The sequence below is a fragment of the Triplophysa rosa genome, linkage group LG24 (assembly GCF_024868665.1).
Source record: "Triplophysa rosa linkage group LG24, Trosa_1v2, whole genome shotgun sequence".
Taxonomy (NCBI): domain Eukaryota; kingdom Metazoa; phylum Chordata; class Actinopteri; order Cypriniformes; family Nemacheilidae; genus Triplophysa; species Triplophysa rosa.
Window position 1 is genome coordinate 10,800,299 of NC_079913.1, and position 15,603 is coordinate 10,815,901.

At 37.1% G+C, this 15,603-nt stretch overlaps 1 protein-coding gene across 1 annotated transcript in view; it reads right to left on the reverse strand.

Annotated features, from left to right (window-relative positions):
- Positions 1–15,579, reverse strand: part of ppfia2 (PTPRF interacting protein alpha 2) — a 187,480-nt gene extending 171,901 nt beyond the window's left edge. Inside the window, exons 1-2 of the mRNA XM_057323752.1 lie at positions 15,518–15,579; positions 6,190–6,304 (exon numbers count right to left, since the gene is read on the reverse strand). The gene's annotated coding sequence lies outside the window, so the exon portion shown is untranslated. The remainder of the gene's footprint in view (positions 1–6,189; positions 6,305–15,517) is intronic.
- Between the last annotated feature and the right edge of the window lie 24 nt (positions 15,580–15,603).

A 15,603-nucleotide genomic window follows, 5' to 3' on the forward strand; every position in this document is an offset into this window, starting at 1 on the left:
ATACAGGCCCACCGGCGAGCCCATTCAGATGAAAAATACAATTAGAGGAAGAAGGGAACGATGTCAAGTTCCATCTAGCACTGTCTAAGGTTATCGTTCAACACATCAAACAGGGCTAGAGGGCTAAACACAGCTTTAGGGAATGCTGAACCCTGATGTAGGGCCATTCTTGCAAAACCTGGTATTTATAGGGAGCGATGCAGTGTTTGGCAGCTACGTCCATTAAAATCACCCAAAAATTAAAATTGTGTCATCATTTACTCACCCTCTTTTCATTTCAAACCTGTATGACTTTCTTTCTTATGCAGAACACAAAAGAAGATATTCTGAAGGAATTTTGGTAACCGAACAATGGTAATCATTAACTTCTACTGTATAGACACAAAACTAATGCAAAAGTCAATGGGTACCACTGTTGTTTGGTTAACAATAAGAACACCAACAAAAATAACAGATGTTCCAGCATTGTATAACTCAATTCATACCATGGTCTGTTCGAATACTCAATTCTGATTGGCTGGAAGGTGTGCATTAAACAACACAATGCATTTTCACTTGTCTGATCAAGAAAAATGCACTGTAAACATCAATGGACCTTTTCACGTTTCTAGGTTTCTCAGCAGCGGACGTTGCCATAGTTGGGTAAACTTCTATAGCGTTGAATGGGAGACTACCACAAATATATTTTTTGTATTTTCATTTGCTCAAATAGCAAAAGAAAAACTCAACGATAGTGTTTTCACTAATTTCAACAAAATGAGAGTCTGATAACGGCAGTCAAATGAGAGAATGATGTCAAATTTACCGTGACTTCCATAGATGCTGAAACACCCTTTATTTCATTAAAATTCAAAGTTTAAGATAACAAGCGTTTATTTGTGGGGGGCCGCAAAAAAAAACTTTGAGAAAAAGTTTGAGAACCACTGTAGGAGAAATAACTGAGATTTTTAATATATGTGATTTTTCTTTCTTACGTGTTGACTATTTTTATATTGAATAGAAGTACGAGTTAACTGGCAATGTTATTACACAAACAAAAACAATATTGGCTACTTTATAATAAAGGTGTGTGTATTTAAACAATTATTCCTGGCAGTTAAGTCCACTACAGACTTCCATTACGAATACATTACTGTTAAAATCATATTTACTTGTTTTAACACCATCTAAAACCCAAAACATTCCTTTAAAACTACTAAAAACAAGATGCAGGCCAAGGCTCAAATGCAGACTCGAGAGTCTTTATTTTGTTGTAAACAATTCTGCATTTATTTCAAACCCACACATTTGACCTCGTTGTTAATCACAAAGCAGTAATAACAGAGGTCAAAAGTGACCCACACAAGACAAACAATCAAGAACTACCATAAGTTATTGATATTTTTATTAGGCCTGTGCAAAAATATCGTGATACCTCTATTGTCAATATTTTTTTTTTAAATCATGTCATATACATACGGCCAAAAGTAAGCGGAAGCGAGCATGGCGAAAAATATAAGAACGCTTGGAGCTCTCAGAGCTGATGTGTGGGTGTGCTTTGGTTTTCAAAATAAGTAATGAAGTAATGCGTTATATAAAATAATGCTTTTTGATGGCTTCGCAAGTCATGACACAAGTCACTTGGTCACAAGTCACTAAGTTTCTTAAGAAAAGTAACAATGACATTTATTGTGCTTTCACGGATGTGACACCAGCACATTTACAGCACGGATGAACCAGAGGTTTTATATTGCCCATGTTCAGTGTTTTAACTGTAATGCACCACAACAGCCAAGTGACTTGCGTGAGCCACCTTATTCCCCTGTGCTACCCACTTGAGGGGCGCAATCCACAGTTTGAGAACCCAAACCTCTGACCTAAAGGTCCATGCATCACACATCATGGCCACTCTGCAGAGGTAAGGGATGTTTTTACACTTATCCTTACAGAAAACCCCGGTGGTACACAGCATGTTGTATTTCCAGCTCTACTTTTTACATTTTCTATTTAAAGTATTGCAATATATCGCAAATGTGTATCATATCGAAATGCATAGCAATATATTGTATTGTGACCCATCTATCGTGATATGTATCGTATCGGGACGCACTTCCCAATACACAGCCTTAATTTTTATGCGGTAACAAAGAGCTATACAACAAAAACGAGGTATTTGCTTAAAATCCATTTTCCTGTGCTGTTTACAAGATTCAAGCATCTGGTCGTCATAAAAAAACCATTTAAAACAGCTAATGAACCCAACAAGCTGATTTTACACCAAAACCCCTCACAGGTTCACAGCCTTGTGTTGGCGCTCGGTTGCATCTATGATTGTAGGTGCAGAGCAGGCTAGCACATTCCCTCTGTCCAAAGCACAACGCCAATTTCTATCCGCTCTCCCTGCTGCGCATGGCTTATGAATCATTCATCAATACTACAGGAAATAATGGAGAGTCTTTCACAGAGAGAATCGATGCTGGTGGCGGGGGAAGCCCCGTCTCTCGGTCTGGACTGCACACGCAGATATGCTATCAAATAACACTACAGTCCGCTCTTTATGGACAACACACGTGAAAGCGTGAAGTGTGTGACAGAATAACAGACATTAATATCTACCTCACTCAGGATGTATAGGAAACTAATGTTGATATTTTAACTGTATTCTGGACTGTGAACCGGCTCATGCCGAATAATGCTATATTTTTTAGCTTTGAATGTTATCAGTAGATATTAACAATATATATGGAGCCGCAGAGATTATGTATTTTTGTAGACTAACCCCTTTAATTGAAATCGGCATTAAATTGTTTTATGTTATATATAAAATACAAGATATTTTATCTATGACATAATTATGTTGTAGTTGGAATGAACTAAATAACAAATCATTTTTACGAGCTGAAAGGTAGAAAAAATATACAAAAATGTTTTCCTTCCGTTATTATATCACAGTTTTACGCTACCTCTCAGCGGTGTCCCACATTGCCCCACACAAACGTATTACCTGTCCCACTTTTGGTTTGTTGGGTGGTGGTCACCCTACCTCAACAGCCTAAAATGATTCCCTACTCAGAAAATGCAAACATAAAATCAACATGCAAAGGCATTTTTCAGCTTTATGTTTGGACGTAAACACCCTTGATACATTTTATGACAAAGAAAGAGCTTACTGACAGAGCTGTCACTGATGCAGTCAATACACTGTAAGATCGATGAGAAACTCTTTTTGTTGCCGTCTGTCATAGGACACACACTGAGAGCTCATTCACAGTGATGCCATCACATCACACAGGACAAGCACGGCTCCCCTCAACCATGTACACCAAAACCAATCTTCCAAACAGAAATGTGACAGCACTATAGACAGCTGTATTTTGACAGTTTTGAGCTCGACACACATGCACACAAGACAAAACCGTCTTTGAAATTAAAGTTTGTTTTAAAGACTCTGGCAGTAAAAATGCGAAATTAGTACATTTTCCGTTTTGCTGTTTGATTAGGATTGTTATGCTTTGTAGCACACTTGACAATGAATCAAATTCATGGGCAAACAAATGATATACAGGCCCATAGGACAGACCCAAGATGATCCAGTACATCAATCTTGATGGTGACTTGGATGAACCCTTTGACTAAGCCCTACATACAGTATTAGGCCCAAATGTTAGATGGTGACAAATTATGTCACTGCACCAAAATAAATGTGTCCACCACTGTGACTGTATGTGACAAAAACTTCTTCATCATATTAAGACATATCCAAAATTGCAGATTTAAAAAAAAAACGCAAGATACTGTAAACTGTCATTCATATACAGTGCTGTGTCCAAACTCCCACACGTTTCCAGACACACTGCCACCATGGAGACTGATTCTTACAGAATATCTTCACTATCTCTCATGAGCAGATCCGCCTCTGCACAATGCACAAGCGTTACACCTGACACGGGAAAGCTTATAACGGGAAAAAAACACACAACCATGAGGCACGAAGTTGCTAAATTTGGCAGCACAGTGGCAATAACAGCCACACAGACACACACACACCCCAGTTGTATATAGTAAAGTAGTTTATACGCAAAATGATAAACAGTATAACAGTATATTCTATTCTATTCTATTCAATGCAGTTTTATTTATATAACAATGTTTCATTGTTTCAAAGCAGCTTTACAGGAAGAAAGACAAAAACAAACAAACATTCTATCCCCTAAACTTACTCCTAAACCTAACCATCACCAAAGACTTGCCATTTTTTAATTAAAAAAACATTTGATCTATTTTGGTTTACAAGGACACGGGTGTCACAGATTTGTGTTCTCGTAAACCGGTATAAAAGTAAACACAAGTTGCAAGGTTGCTTTCAGAGCGTTAGTATGCACTTGCTAGGGCATTAGTGTAGGTGGTGTGTGTTATGGGTGGTTGCTGGTCACGTGCAAGGTCAAAAGATCTCATCACCGAATCGGTTAACAAATCAGCACCAGATTCACGTTTCCAGACAAGCAAACAGCAGATGATATTCTGACCCTTAGATATGTCTTGGTTCTTCTCATGTACGGTGGATCTCTGTGTTTTTTTCTTTTACATCATCGGCCAACTGAAAATTGAATTCCTTACAAAGGTAATGGCACACCTCATCTCAACAAGCTACACAATTTCAGAAGTTATTCATGTCCAAGGCACAAATATGTGGGACTCCTTGCATGCCAAAAATGTATGCCTTCGCTTGCTTGAAAAAAAATGTTATTCCGTGTCAAACTGTGTGGTTCTTCCTCTCTTGAAATAGATAGAAGAAGGTAAGAGAGAGTGAAATAGTAGGGCCAGTAATAGAGGCACATACAGTCGCCTCCAATTGAGATTAAGTGCGTCATGAAGTTGCAGAAGCTATGGAAGCATATAGGCTCAGAATAGCTTTGCGTGGAGGGTATACAGCCATTTTTCTGCAGCGCACCACCTGTTATTTACCGCTAGCCGATGACAGACGAAAACACCGACATCCACCCACTAGCTCAACACCTGCAGACCTCACCTCCAAATCCTTGCAAAGACAACATCGGCTGATACACTTGATATGACGATTCACCACTCTCAGTTATATTTCTATAGGCTCGGTAAACTAATCTTGCGGCAATGAAAAGCAATCTCAATCTGGACAGTTTGAAGGACCAATACAGTAGGAGATAAAGCAAAAGGTCTGTAGAGATGAACACTGCAAATAGATCTTTTAAACATTACAGCATTAAGCATGCATACAGCCAACTTGTTACGGCTGATCACAAGTGACGCTAAGGAGACCAAATAAAGATAAAATGACAACTTATAGACAAACAGATATTTAAAATGTAATGCATTTAATCTGCTAGCTTTGAGTCTGTTTGTATATGAGTGTGTTGAACTTGACAAAATTAACTTTTAAGAGATCCAAACTTTTTACTGTGCTCTGTCGTAAACTAAAGACTTGTACATTGGAAGGATTAGAATCCAATGTACATTATCCATATTCTTTTACATGCGTTTTTGTTTTACATTTAGCTTTTAAATAGCGTAGGTCTACAAATCCTTAAAATGGCTAATCTTTAGAAACATACTGAAGGACATTCTATTAGAAATGGCTTATTTATAATTTGTTAACAAATTTTTTACTCCCATAAAATTTAATACGGATGGGGACACCACAATAATATCCAACTTAGGGTACCAACATGGCCACAAGTGGGCCACAAAGCATTTTCATCAGAAATGTAAAGATGATGCTCTTATGGATGACACAAAGCGTGAAGCCCCGCCCCCTCTGAAACGGCTCTCATGCGACAGACATTCACAGTGACTTGCAGTAGAACATGAGCAAGGGGAGTGCGAGGAGGCAGACACATAGACACGTCTCTCCACGGAAAACGTGTTGCTAGGCAACAGATGCTGAACAAAGCCCCATGACTCTGACGGGCAAAACATTCACAGTGTCTGTTAGCGTTACAGCACCACAGTGGAAGAAAGTCAAGACAATATCAATCTAGATTATCAGAAAAAAATACCCAGGATGCACAGTGTAAATCCAACGACTCATGAATTACATTCCGAATAAATGTAGAAGAATTTGATCGGTATTGTTAGCATTTATAAATCGTTATTCAGTAAGTGCATTTGTCCTTGTCAGGCTGAGGCGAAAGTTTAGAGGCCCATCAATTCTGAGATCAATATACAGTAATCTACCTGAGCTGTTCAGGGAGCCTCTAAGCCCAGAGTCCCTTCAGCTGTGGCCAGATCCAGCAACCGGTGACCGGGAAAGTCCTCCCAAACTCATTCATCACGATTTGTCACCAAATTTCTGTGTGAATACAAAACAAAAGGACACACAAGCAGTGAGACTCTACAGCACATTGTTAGACAGAAGATCTTATCAGCTTGACGTCAAAAAGAAGTTAAGCTCTATTCGCAACATTTGTGGCATTATGCTTTATGAGTCAGTATCTCTTTACTCTTATGAATTTATAATAGACGTCAATAGGAAATTAAAGAGGATTCAAAAGCATAAATATGCTTAAATTGTACTTAACATAAATACGCAAGTTACACGTGTCAAAGTAAAAAATACTTGTTTACACAATCATGACAAGAGTTGAAAAAAAAACCTTTTAAAAACACTTTATTTTAAAATGTATCCCGTTCCAATGCCTTGCCCCATAGACTTCCAATGTGATATAATGATATAAGCAAATCAAAGTCAAAGGTCCCACCCGCTGTCTTTGTTTAGACAGTCCTATCGAAAGGAACATCTCTCTATAATGTTACTAAAACATAACTCAGTCAGAATCTAAAAATACCTTTTCAAATCACATCTATGTCCAGTATGTTGCTCAAACCCAATGCTGAAATATTGTAGTAAACCATCCACAGCAAAGCACAGCACATCACAGTATATTGCAATGACAAGATGTTTTACGGTGGCATTACGGTGACATGATAACCTCATTCTATACAGCAAAGAAGATCAATAATGGCAGCATGTTATTGATGTGAACCACACTGTCCGTTGTACCGTCGCTGTGCACCGATGATCTCTATTGATGCAGGAGACTAGACCCTGAGCAATATGTCATTTTTAGTGCTGCTTGCTATAAGCAATAACATCTCCATTACAACAAACCCTTAACCCTCAGTATTAAACTTGTACTATGGATGCATGAAGGAGACCTCAAATAATGCAGCAGCGTGCATGCTTTTATTAATAATCAGATTTAAGATCTAGTAGTAGATGAAAAAATGGGCAAAAAATAGACAACATGCAGAAAAAAGAACTCAACAAAAGACAGTTCCACTCTGACAGGGAACTCGTTTACCTCAAAAATACAAAGCTCCATATGTGTAGTGATGTGAACTGCTTGTACTGTCTGCGCAGTGATGTGAACTGATTTCATGGTGGCTTGCCAGTGTCGCCAGCTGGGCAGTAGTATATAGTGGGCACTGATGCCCAAGGCAGATTACTCAGCCTGGAATATTTCTACATAAATTGCGTCCCAAATCGCATATAGTGATACACTTATTGCACTATTCTCCATTTTGTAGTAATAGTGTGAGTGTGTTCCAACTGGTCAAAAACATTTGAGACGACACTAAACATAAAAAAAAAAAACACTCGATAGTGGAGTGCATAGTTTAAGTGTACATCATTACATTAAGTGTATAGTACGTCAACTATACACAACTATATGGTACAGCTAGTTCAGCTGTTTAACATTTTAAGTGCTGACAGGTGTTGCTCCCCCTGCTGGTCTGGAGCAGCACTTCGTCTCTGTACCTTCAGAATAGGCCACTTATATACAGTAAGTCTGCCTGCTCATCAAAGCAGAGTCACCTCAAGGTAAGAACAAGGACTGGGGGTGGACAATGCGTGCTGATTGAGTGATTATGAAACCAGACAGTGGTCGCTTTATAAAACATTACGAAGTGCAAGTGTAAGCTGAATCTGTTCCTTAACACCAAGAAATGACACTATATGATAAACCTCTGCATAACAAACACCACATGCATTACACAATTTAATCCTGTTTGTTGTCGCAAGCATTTAATTATTTGGACAAACTCTTATTTAATAAACTATCGGTTTGTTATCAGCTTTTCTACAGTATACTCAATATGGCAATGGCTTAACATTAATAAAAAAAACAGGCCAGTACATCGGCGCATCACTACGTCACATTTCAGATTTTCAATAATGTCTTCCCTTACATTAATCTGGAACTAGAAACATCACAAAATATTTGGGTCGATGACGTGACGCACATTTTTTTGTGCCCCTGGGGTTTAATTACATTTAAAATGGTTAAATTTAAAAAAATTAATTTGTAAATGACTTGCATACATTCTTTTTTTGAGGACTGTGGAATTCGCAATAAAACACCATGGGGCAGTTTCCCGGACAGGGCTTAAAACTAGTCCCAGACTAACTTAAATGTTAGAGGTGTCTTGATCGAAAACAACTTGGACCGATATATCATAAAACAGCCTATATCAGTGTGATTGTTTTGTTTTGAGATGCACGCCAGAAATGTTTTTTTTTGTAAAATCTGTTTTTAAAAACGACTTAAATATCCTAATTTAGCTAAAACCTAGTCCTGGCTTAAACTAATCCTTGTCCAAGAAATCGCCTCCATATCAGATACCTTGGCATAATCTTACATTTGCCCTTTGTAAAAGTTAATAAAACACCATTGTTCTGAATATTATAATTAATTTGGGGAATCATGCGAATCAAGTCAAATACATGAAATGTCAAGATGGTGTTGCCACCATTTAAGGAGCAATTTTTTTTATTGTGCAAGAAGACGGGATGGGAAATGAAATCACAGAGCAGAACCCTGGTGACACTAACTGCTGCATGCAAAGGTTAGTAACTCTCTTTAAAATGTGAGATAATTTGACATTTTAGGCCAGGGTGTGGCCAGGGTTTTTAGGTATACATGTCAAATGGTATATTTTTAAAATTACATTTTCATATATCTGATGCGTGCTTTTAAAAAGATTTTTAAATACATTTTTTATATTATTATTTTACATTATTTTAAATACAATTTTTTGATTTCTTATCTTGCCAAACCTTTTTTGTCACTGACCTATATAAATGTGATTTTATATATAATATTAGATGTGAAGGTGTTTCTTAATGAATTCTTGCTTTCTATTGTAGCATTTGTAAAAGCAGTGTGAGATTTTTTTAAGTGAGAGTAAACGCTCCACCTGCCAAGGTTCATTTGGCGACTACAACGAGCTCACTGAAAGCAACATGCGAGTTAACAAGAGCGTTACATGAACAACAGCACAGATGGGCCACTTTAACAATATTATGCTGCCTGAATTAGAGGATATTTCTGTCCTGGATACATATATTTCTTATGTGCAATATTGTTTACTGTAAACAGACTATTATGTGATTAGATGAAATAGAATGAGCAGCCTGTCTGGTGTTATTTATTAACCCTGGCATCTCTTTAAAAACACAAACTAATATTATTTGGACACTTCAGTTACAGGAATAGGTGTAAATTTCCTTTAAAATCCAAAATAAAAAAGCACATATTTTGAAGAAGGCACATTTTCAGTGATTAAATAACACTGCTCTGATTTATTGTCCAATGCAATGAAATGCATACAGTGTGAAAAAGTAACAATTAAAGCTTCTCAGTCAAGTTTGCTTTCAGAGGAAATTTAACGTGTGTGCTGAGAAACAAACAGATCCCTTTAACTACTAACAGAAAACACAACTGTAGTACACCAGCAGCCTCTTCTACCAAAAACACACACACACACGCACGCACAAGTAATAGAAAAAGGGTAATGTGGCCTGTTAGTATATGATCTCTTGTGTAATAACACACTGATAGAATTGCCTTTAACAACACTCACAGGCAGCAGCAGTGGGTTATAATATAAAGCTAACATAAAAATGCCACAAAACTAATCTAGATCCTTTTTTACAATGAAAACATTAAGAGGGGAGAAATATCTCTTCATATTTGGTTGGTAGACCACATGCTTTCAACAAGAACAAATGCAAGACATAGATGTGTATTTAAATGCAGAGTTAGCTATACTCATAGTTAGCTGTAATTCATTCATAACAAAAAAGGTGGAAAGTGTTCACAGCATGACGAATTAAAGCATAACTATGAGATTCAGACTCTTAAGGCATTCACTCATAGAACTCGTAAATACAATTTACAACCCGGGGCCCGTTTCAGAAAGGAGGTTTAGTGAAAACTCTGAGTATTAACCCTGAAATGAGGGAAAATCTGGGTTTTCTGTTTCAGAATGCGAGGTATGTCAAACCCGAGAAAGCGGGGTAACTCAAGCCCATTTCTAAAGGAGAGGTAACTTATACTCAGAGTCAGTAACCATAGTAACTTACTCTGTGAACCATGCAGCAGGTTTTCTTTGGTAAACTCAGAGTTTCTTTCAATCTCCTCCCCCTTTTTAAAGTGCAAGTGGTGTAACTCATTCATTCATTAATACAGTCATTCATCGCACACATTTTGATCACACGGAGACCATCTCAGTGACTAAAATGTCACGTGCTTTTATAGAGGATCCTGTATGGGAAGAGGCTGCATTAATTCATAGGGGTGTACTTTGATTTCAGGAGAGCAATTTAGGACCCGAATTTTGTCATTTTCCTGTGCATTTTTAATAAAACTGTACCGTTTTTCTTTACAGTGAATTAGATATATCAAAATATATCTCATCCATCCTTACATCAATAACATCAGCCATCGTGGCCGTGAATTACATCGGAGCATATTCTTTCACTTACATTTTCTCACAAATGGTAGCATATAAGAAATGACTTAATAAAGTGTATAAATAAAGTGAACGAATATAGAAATGAATAAATACAGACATAAATGCAGAAATGAAGCAATAAAGGTAATAAACAATTAATTTAGACATCCCTATTCTAATCCTACATTCATTATTTCTGTTGTTTAATTCATTTATTTACAGATTAATTGGTTTGTTTATTGGTACAATAATCTATTTATTAATTTAAAATTAAGTCATTTTCAGCACATTAGTAAATCCAAAAGTGTGCCTCGCTCTCAAGCGCTTTCTGCCGCCATGTTGCTTTTTTTGGTGCCGTTGCCATGGTGAATCGTAATATCGGTGCTCCATTGATCATGGCTTGTCGTAGTCGTGTTGCACGCGCTTAACTCAAGGTAAGACTACCCAGAGTTGATGGAACTAACTCAAATTAGCTGTTCTGAAACCAAAAACTCAAAGTTTCGCATCTCGGTGTAAATCAACTCAGAGTTCACATTTTAACTCGGTGTTGGTTGAACCTCCTTATTGAAAAGGCCCCTGATCATTGCAATGACATACAGAAAAACTCAAATTGGTGGCCACTAGGTGTAAATATTTCTCTCTTTCCTGTTTGGCATGAAACAGAAGTTGCGATTGTCTTTTTGTCCCTATCGTGAATTTGTTTTCATCTATCGTGAACTGACTGGATCGTTGTAAGTTGGCCTTTGCTAACATAGATGCAGATTTGTATCTTTTCAGCAACATGTTCATCGTTTTTATAATTTTCCATTTAGCAGAATGTAATGTGAATATATACAAAGACAATGATGTAATTTAACACTACTAGTGCTGACATGGATATGGATAGTTCTGAGTTGGAAGCTGTGAACAGAACATGGGTGGTTATTTCATAATTGGATATACTGAGATAAAGAAAGTACAATTCTGTTAGTCTTGTGGTCATGGTATAACATAAAGCATGTCAAATAAAGCTACTTCATGACTAAAGTAGGGCTCTTCAACGATTTATCTATATTAATCACATCCAGAACAAGTTTTGTGTGTACATAATACTGTATATGTCATTGTGAATATTTATTTTGTATTTATAAACACATGCTCATAGCTAAGAAAAATATAAAATACAAAAACCAATAAATGTTTATATATCATTTAAATTATATATAATATATACACCAATGTTTACTAAATATACTGTAAACATGTATGTTTACGTATATGTGTTTATAAATACAAAATAAATATGCAGAGTAGCCTACACAGACATACACAGTATTATGTAAACACAAAACTTTTATTCTGCATGCGATTATTCGTTGAACAGCATAGACTGAAGTTGTCATACTATGCAAGAATTCTAAAAACAGCCGCGGAAAACATTAAGTGACCAGATAATGTTTTTCTGATTTTAAAAATTACAATTTATAGGTATGTGTTTAGGTAAAATTATCATTTTCGTTTCATTCTGTATAATATTAACAACATTTCTACCAAATTTTAAACAAAAATGCTGTTTCTATTTGCATTTATTGCAGAAAATGAAAACTGGAGACAGGTCAAAATAATAGAAAAGATGTTCTGTCTTTTTTCAGACCTCAAATACTGCAAAGAAAATATTTACTCATATTTACTTTTAATTCAACAGTAATATTTGTACATGCATTTATGAAAAGTTCAAACATTCTTTTTTATGTGATAACCTGGATTTTTATCTCAGTTTTCATGTATCTTGTCATGCTGTCAGTCTTTCACATTGCTGTTGGATGACTTTATGTCACTCCCGAGGTTTGATTTTGTTGAAATTCAACAGACACTGGACTGGAATGGACACAATACATCTAGAAATGCTGAATAAATGAAAAGTTGGATAGTTGGTCTCTTCATTTTTTTCCGTGGCTGTGTTTTTATTATATTATGTAGCATTCATTTTTAGAGTAAATATATAATTTATAAAAATGGTGTGCTCTACTGAACTGAATAACACTTTTTAAAGATGAGCTAATGAGAGTAAAAGTGACTTACAACAGAGATAGTAAATATTAACAAGATGCGCCACTGCCATTACAATGAATGGGGATGGGATGCAACGTTCAATATGGCCGCTCTGGCGAATGAAGTCCCGCCTTCCAGCTAAACAACCAATCGTCAACCGACAAAGACTGAAAATTCTCTGGGGCGGGTTCTCTTAAGGAGCTTGTCAGCCTGTGCGCATGCGCATCAACAGAAGCACCCTCGAAAAAGGTGTATTTTAGCACAATTTAAGCTTATGAAATCTAAAACTGGACTCGATACCACGATATAGCTTTTTTAACGTAAATATGGAACAGTAACAAGTAAGGTTAATCTTAGTCGTTTCTTGAAAATGCCCAGCGAGTCAGCTGTTCTGGCACTCCACAAAAACTGCTATAAGAAGTCCTAAGGGTCTAGTCTTCTTTTTCTTTCAGCTTGGGTTCTGCTGTTACAATGCAGCTCCACAGCGACATGCCTACATAAACACAGTAGACCGCAAAGCAGCTCACTAAGTTTGGAAACAAAATTGCTGCTCACATATTGTATATAAAAAAAATTGTCACAAAAATACTATCGAGGAAAACATTTGACTGAAATTATGAAGGTACTGCAACATTCAGAGCTATAATGGGAGAACACCTGCAAGTAGTGCATGCGTGAGCAGGTGTGCAAAAGATCCACACGCTGTGTGTTTGTGTATGCTGTTGGCATCCTGATCATCTAGGAACAGTGTGTCCTGGGACTTAATTATTCCGCACACAGGCGCGTCAGTAGCTGAAGGAAGACTAATTGGGGGAGTCAAAACACACAACAACGTACACAAATTTCCCCCTGCTACAAGGGAGCTCAGCTGACTGCCAAGGGCAATATCACTGGAAGAGCCTAGCAGATGGACCTTTCAATTTCTGTTCCTCATGATAAGAGGTCTTGCTTGTCCCATGGCAGGTTATTTTGTTTTTGCCATGGTCTAATTCAACAAGATGCGTTCAAAATCTTACAAGAATTGCGGGGCTGTGAAAGGATTATGCAACATGGGGTCTTACTTTGTTGTCCTGTGACTGTTTGACGGTAACATCAGGCCAGTTAAACGCTCTATTAAAGGAGAAAAAGCTGCACTTGTAAACTAATGTCACAAAATCTATACAAAGCCAGTGAAGAGCTCAACTGACAAGTCATGTTTGACTTTCTTACGTGTGAAACTGAGGCGACGACGCCACTCTCCTCCGTGTGATCTGCGCGCGTGGCGTGCCGTGCACTAGTGATGGGTCGTTCTTGAACGATTCGAATCTTTAATGTGACTCGGGAAGAACGAGTCGTCTCGGGGAGTGATTCGTTCAGTCGCGCATGCGCATTGCGCAACATTCTATGGGTCCTGTACTGGAATTAGTAAATTAACTAATTTCTCTGTCCAAAGATGTCACGTCACGTGACAAAAGAACGAACGACTCAAACCCGAAGATTCGGGAGGTGAACTAATCAATTCTCTTTCCGGCTCTGACTGCATTGGTTTAGCTTACGACGCTGTCACGTGATGAACGAAGGAGTCAAACCCGAAGACTCAGGAGGTGAACTAATCAATTCTCTTTCCGGCTCTGACTGCATTGGTTTAGCTTACGAAGCTGTCACGTGATGAACGAACGAGTCAAACCCGAGGACTTGTCAGATAAGAGGTGTGGTGAGCTAATCATAGACTAAAGACCCAGGTAAACAATGAATTAATCTTTTCTGTTTCTTATAGCATTATAGTTTTGTATTGTTTGTAATGTGGTCAACGTTTGCATAAGTAGTAGATGTGTTAGGAAAGTAACATGTAACATTTTAATTATATTTTGCTAAAATGAACGAAATGGACGATATGATTCGAAAAAAGATTCGTTCAATTTGCTGAACGAGACTCAAAGGTCCGAGTCAGTAAAATGATCCGAACTTCCCCTCACTAGCGTGCACGCCGTGAAGATCAGCGAAGGGCGGGGTTTGGAGAAAGAGGGCGTGTCTTACGCCCTTACGACAGCTAATACAGAAAACAAGTGTTTAGTAAGCTGCTCATTTACTTATAGAAACAACTTGTATAATTCTAATACGTTTATATTTATGTTATTTGTCAGAACAGAATTCTGTAATCTGCTTACAGACGTACTGCGATGTTTAGACAAAAACGAATTTAAGTCTTTGTTTTCTTCAAACAGTCTTAAAATATGCGAAACGGACTATATGCTTTTATATATCTTTTGTGCACCTTGTAATAACAAAACAGAAAATTATGAAATACATAGGAGCTACTAATAATTTTAAATAATTTCAAAACAGACATAGGCCTATTTATGTTGTAATTGTAGCTATGTTAAAGCCATTTAACGAACATACGAGAAAAGACAAGTAAAATTTGGGATCAAACTCCGTTTTTAAAAAATCACGTTTTTTTATTGTGCATTCCAATTAATATTAATCAAACTGCAGTTGGTTTGTTTTGTTTAAGCCATAATAACTAAAACAATTAACATATACAATAACATAACAAAAAACATGATTTTTGAATCTTATTATCTTAGTAGTTATCTCATTTTGGAACCAAACTCTTCAAATATATACATTACACCATAATAAACAGGTCCCCTCTGACCTTGTGCTGCCAAAAATCCATAATTTCACTAAATCATTTAAATAAAAGAAGCTACTTTTAAAAGATATATATGTATTTTATACACATGCGATGTACCATTTATAAATTAGGACCTTGCAGCTCGCATCGTAATGGAGGATCTTTTGGGACGTTCACAAGCTTGCAGTTCCGCCTCCATCTTC